Source organism: Cygnus olor, chromosome 17 (assembly GCF_009769625.2).
Source record: "Cygnus olor isolate bCygOlo1 chromosome 17, bCygOlo1.pri.v2, whole genome shotgun sequence".
NCBI lineage: Eukaryota > Metazoa > Chordata > Aves > Anseriformes > Anatidae > Cygnus > Cygnus olor.
In genome coordinates this window covers 1,681,840-1,688,295 of record NC_049185.1, presented here as the reverse complement: position 1 = coordinate 1,688,295, position 6,456 = coordinate 1,681,840, and positions in this window count along the sequence as shown.

Sequence of the window (6,456 nt, the reverse complement as noted above, 5' to 3'; positions counted from 1 at the left end):
GCAAAGGCATCTGTTTATTTCCCCTTCTTTGCCAACCTTCCTCCAAAGCACTGGTGGAAAGATGCCAAGTGACTCAGTGGGCTTAGAGTCTGTCATCAGGCTGGTTTGAATCACTATTCCCCTTTTCAGTGTTTTTTTGTTTGTTTGTTTGTTTAAATTTTTTTTTGCCCTTTTACCTTGCTGATCGTGTATTATGTGCTTGATTTCCTAAAGCACTGTGAACTCTTGGAGCCTCTGCCCAAATTATTGGCGCTACTATGTGTGTATAACTGAGGTTTGTAATGATATGTATACACGTTCCTTGTAGAAATTAAATTTAACATGGCAAATGAATAGAAATTAAACAAGTCAACAAAAAAAGCTCCTCTGCTTACCTGTGTACCACATGCCAGAAACCGTTAATACTTCAGGACAGCAGAAGTCAAATATGTCATTTTAATGCAAATCAGAGGGAAAATCTGCCTTCCACTTGCACAACATCCCAGTTCCAGCAGCGCAGGGTAAACTACTGGCCCTGGCTGCATGGAGTAGTAAAGCACTGAAAGAGCTCGTGGGCTGCTGAGGTCTGCAGGAAAATCCCTCCTCCCAGGTTTGCTCCAAAGCCACCTGAAGTTACTGGGCAAGTGGGCTTTGGATCAGATCCTCAGCGGAGAACTTGTCCAGACAAAAGCTCTCGGAAAAGGAGCTTTTTGTAAAAAGGTCCTTCTTTTAATATGATTAGTGTCTGGGAGGAAGTTGTTCAGTGCTGAATGTAACCATGAAGATTATCAGATGTCACAAGTCAAAGCCTGGGAAGAATGTCCTGGTTCCGGTAGCTCTGTCAGTATTTTGACAGATAGACACCAATAATCGCCTGGACTCTGTTTGCGTGGTAAGGACACTCCTGGCTTGGCTAGCGATAAGACACAAAAGCAGACTTTTAATTTCAGGCAGTGCAAAAAGCACCGAGAGGACTGAAGTGCTGGAGCTCTCCCAGTAACACAACTCTCTGAGGCCGGTGTTTTCTGTGTAGGTCTGTCATGAGCGCTACAGTACGGCATCCTGTCTCTTGAGCGGTTTTTCAAGGTTCCTGCATTTTCTCAAATTCTGCCTGAAAGTCCCTGGTGACAGCCCGGGGGCTGATTAGAATATCTGCTTCATTTGCGGTATAGTCATGAAAGATAGATGTTCTCCTGCTCACACAGGAGTCTCGGCTGTTACGGGGCCAAGTGACCGGCTTCCCTGCATGCAAACGCAGCGAGGCACACCTGTTGTCCCTCTCTTCATCCAAAAGGAAATCACAGAGGGTTTAAGGACAGCAGCCTGCCCGTGCCGTGTTTACGTGCAGCTCTGAGGGCACAGGAAACCCCGATGGACCATCACTTCTCAGCACATCTTGAAAATATAAGTAAAATGAAAGGGTTATGAAATGACCGGAGGAAAATGTCAGTGTGATCTGAAAAAGAGACATAACCACAGTACTCAATTGCAAAGCTGGGGAAATTGGTCACTATATTTTCTAAGCAGCTGAAATGCAATTACAGTAATAATGATGAATCAGTTTAGCCCTGGGCTTTGCTCTTTTTCAGCCCAGCTCCACTTTCTCCTTTTTTTTTTTACGTTTTATCATAATGATGTATACATCAGCTTATCAAGGACTGACAGAAGTTACAAGCCTTTGGCAGCATGTTGTGGATAGTCATAAAGACAGAGGTGTTATCAGTAAGCTACTGACCTGATGGATGCTACAATATTTTTCAATTTTCCATCATTCTCCAACTAATCCCCTCTTAATATATTCTTAGCATAAAGTCTCACTGTTGGATATTTTTTATTTTTCTCTCAATGAAAGACGCTGTGGATGGCCCAAGACAATTCTTAGTCCGTTCCCTGCATGGAACTGCTTCTGCCCAGGGGCAGGAGCACCGGTTCCCTCTGTTCTGAGAGGCTGCTGCTACAGCCATTGCCTGCCCAGCAGAGCAAGGGAGTTGCTCAACTTCTGCAAGTTTTAATGGTGCAAGTTCCTGTGGGTGGGAACTCCCTCCTCTCTGCCACCTGCTTACCACAGCGGGCACAGACCCGAGAGTTTTATCACCGTATCTTTACAAGATACAGATTTACCAGTTAAAATAATACCATTTTCTAATGACCCTCAAAGCAGCTCTTCTGATCAGACAACTCCTTAGCCCTTCTTTGCCCTATGTTTTTCTTTCGTATGATGGGATAATTACTAGCTTTAGAAGGAAGGATCTTTAGTGTGCTCATTAAGAAAAATATATATGCTTTATTATTAAAAGCATTTGTCAGGCTGCATTGTTGTAGCAACCTAACATGACACAGCTGAAAGTTGTCAGTTAAGTTTTCCAAGTAGGCATGTTCTGTATAAAATATTTTGAACATTTTACTTTTAGCTTGTTTGGCTTTAAGCAAGCCTTGGACCTTAAGAATCTTTGTCTTTTAAGAATGAGAGAATAATGTAAGCAGACATAAAAGAAGACTTCCAAGCATTCTGCCTACACAGGTATATCTTCAATATTGATGTCCTCAGTTTTTACTTCCAGGTACAGAAATGCCTTGCACAAACACAGCGTCATTCATCATCTGCAGAGGAATGCTCTGTGCTCGCAAACCCAAGCAGAACTAGTATGTTCAGTGCAAATTCTATACTCAAGTGCTGTCTGTCATTTCACAGATGGGCGCAGTATGTCTTCAGCTGGTCTGCTGGACAAATCTGGGTTCTCACGAGTCAACTAGCTCGCACATCAGGCTCAGACTGTTGTGCTCCTACCTGGAAACACTGTCCCCAAGGCCATATTCAGTATTTGCTCAAAAGTGCTGTAGCTGTTCCGCTGGAGCAGAAGTTCTTGGAGCCCCCTCAAACTTCATCTTTGGTTAGTCCTCTGATAATCATCTTGGTGAGCAGCCTTCGCCAAGACAACTTCTTCATGCTATGTTCCCTTCAACAAAGCGTCACTAGTAGTGCCTCCTGTTAACACAGGGATACTGTGAGACAAAAAATCTTAAGACTGTTGGAAATGTTCTGACAAAAAGAAACAAAACTAAACGAAACAAAAAAATATGTAATATAAATCTCATTATTTTCAAATGATTCATCTACCTTTCACAGGGATCAGTCATTCAGAGCATCCGCATTTCAAGTCCCATCGGGATGACTGGGCGCCTCTCAGCTGGCAGATTTTAATCAGGGGAGCCTCACACCGTGCTGCCCGTGTTGTCCTCAGCGCCTGCCGTTTGCATTAAACGAACAATGAAATAGCTGCATGGTGGAAGTGGAAAGAATGGAAGCACCTGCACAAAGAGGAGCACAGTATGAAAACAATGGTCACAGACATATTTGAGCACAGCGTTCTGTTCGGGCTTTGGTTAAAAACAACCAAAGGAAAAAGGGAACCAGAGACTAAAAGGAATAAAATGTCACGGTGAAGGATGGAAAAAATGGGAGAGGATGAAGAGAGCTGTTTTTGGATAGAAAGCTGGCTGAATGAGCCGGTTTGGAGTCCTGAAACTACCCTGTGTTTCATGATCCTCCTGTTCTTATGGGATTGGGACTTGTTTTGTTTTGTTTAAGTAATATCTGACCTTACCATCAGTTTTTCATCATAACAGAAACAACCCACAAAGTCTGAGTTTGGCTGTTTGGATCACAAGAATGAAGTGTATTAAAGGTTACTTGATGGTAACAGGGGCAGGAAAGTGCCTAGAACAAGTATGTTTTTGCCACTTCCACTGTGCCAGGTGCAGGATTGCACCTCAAATACATGATGGGCAAAGGAACCAGCAGCCGTGGGAAGATGATCGGAGGGACTGGGGTGGGATGATCCAGAACAGGGTGCTGACAGCCTGCACCGTGACCACATGTACATTTTAAATATGCCCTTAGCAAATACAGCCAATAACTGAAATGACATTTGGGTCGTGACTGCACCCCAAAGAGTATCTTTCCACATCAGGTATCCCTTTTCTTTTCTTCAGAGGCCAACCAGTAGCCCAGTGACTGTGTCTCAAACAGCAAGAGAAGTCTGGAAAGGACTTTTTGGGTCCTCAGGGTCAGTTCTCAGCTGTCGGTGGCAACTGCATCAAGGTAAGGCAGCTCTGGAAGGAAGATCCAGAGCCTCTGGACTTGAGCTGTTGGAAGCTCCGACATTCTCATGTTTCAGCTCAGACTCTTCATGGCCACCGGATACTTGTTTGCTCTTATGCTAACATCACCCTTGCTCTTAAGGGAGATGTGTTTACTTCTGTGTTTACTCCCTAAAGTTTCATAGAGAGTGACTGTATCCCTTCTCAGCATTCATTTTTTTGGCTAAAGAAATTATGTCAAAATCTTTACATAAGAAAAACTCTGGATTACCCAGTAATTATCCTCCAGTCACATTTTAAGTTTGTCTCCCTTGATTGAAAGTGACCAGAGCTGCACACATAGTTCCAGAGAAGGCTGCAGCTGAGCTTTGTATAATGGTACTAACATTTTCCCCTTCTCCTGGAAATATCTCAGTTGATACATGCTTTTTGTCAGAGCTGCTTCCTATTGGGAGTTCTCAGTCATTTTGAGATCAACAAATACACCCAGATTTTTCTCTTCTTCTGTCATTTCCAACTGATGAGCTCCCAGCTCACAGCAGAGATTCTTGTTCGCAATTCCCCAGTGCATGACCTTGTACTTTCCACTATTAAATTTCATCCCATTTCTAATGTGCCAGCACTCAATGTTATCCAACTCACCCGGCAATACAGATATTCCCTCTGTACTGCTGCTGCCTCCCAACTTTGTGCCATCAGCAAATGCTGTCAGCTCGCTCTTACCTTTTGTTCCAAAACCTGCCTGAAATATATTGTGCAAGATGAAAAGACTGTAAGAAAAGGTTTGCTGGGTCAGCCTGATGGTCCCTGCTGTCCAGTACTCCATCTCTGAGAGGCAATCAGAGCTGGGCACAGGAGCCCAGCCACTTTCTCCTATCGCTTCCCTCGGCACTACTCATGAATTTATTTAATACATTTTTGAGCCTGCTGACAGTCTCAGTCCGAATAATTTCTTAAAGAGCAGAGCTCCACCTTCACAGTCTACTTTTCCACCCAAACTATTGTCATCTCTGTCACTAACTTCTTACCTACGGAATAGCTCCCCAGATAAACAATTGGCCATGTGGCGTTGTATCTGATATCCTACTAAATCCAGCTAGACCACATCTATTGCATATCCATTGCCTAGAAAACAATTATCAGAGAAAGGTGTCAGTTTAATGTTATCTATCTTCGGTACAGATATGTTGCATTTTACTTTATTTACCACTTACATGTCTGTCCCCAACTACTTGTTTCCTTTACTTTCATTTTAAAGCTTCTAATGTTCCTGAGGTCAGACAAACAGGTGTGTAATGACTGAATTGCTTTTCTTCCTCCTGGTTAAGAACAGATAGTGCTTTGGTGGCTCCTCAGTAAGTCATTACTACTCTGACAAATTAAAAACTTTGTACGGATGAGTGAGGATATGTTCCAGGTTTGTCAGAACTATAGGCTTGGGAACACCTTGTTCCCTGAGCTGCGCGTCAGGTTCTCATGGGCCTCGCTCTCCCTTTGGGTACAGAAACTTTTACTTCCATAAAGTAATTCTCTTTAGCTATCATCCTTTGCCCCAGTTGTCATAGAAAATAGTGGCAAAAGTCATTTAACATGGGGCCATACCAAATATTTATTAAAAAATAAATTGGAACACAAGAAATGGAGATAGCAAGAGCACAAGACGTAGACACTCTGCCTGCAATCTGTTTAAGCATGTTGGTAAAGATAACACCAAAGACGACAATTTGTGTCACTGAAATAAGCAACTAGAAGCTTTTCCTCAGTCCTTGCTGTCACAGTGATGGCACTCCAGCTTGTTCCCTTTCTTTAAAAAACAGAAGGAACAACCAGCAGGTTATGCTGTACGGAAGCCCTGGGTCTCCAGGATTCAGTTTCCTGAAGTAGGTGACATTTGATCTCCTTCCAGGCATGCTGCAGAAGCAAACAATTAACAAGGAGTTTTCAAAATTTGCATTCTGCCCTAATGCTGTCAACACATGTCCTTTTGAAATACAGCTATACTGGCAGAACTTTTTTCATTGCTTTTGGGTATAAACAGGCCAGGGATCCTGTTTTTCCCTTCAGTTACCTGTATTTCTTCCAAAGTTCCTCTGAAGGTACATATTGACTTTTAGATCACATTTGCATTCAGATGATGGTTTGTTGTTGGAAAAAATCCCTTCAGAGGGGCTCATTAACTTCCTTTCAAATGTTTACTGTCCTCAACCAAGGGAACTAAACTAGAAAACAACTCACCGTGTGGCTTATATCTGAGTTTAAAGACACAGGGATCCTGTATTTTGTATTGTTCTCTCCAAACATTAATGCCATTTCCAGCTTAAATATGACTTAATGACAGACTGAAGTCCATCTGTTACAATGACTAGCCTTGGACTC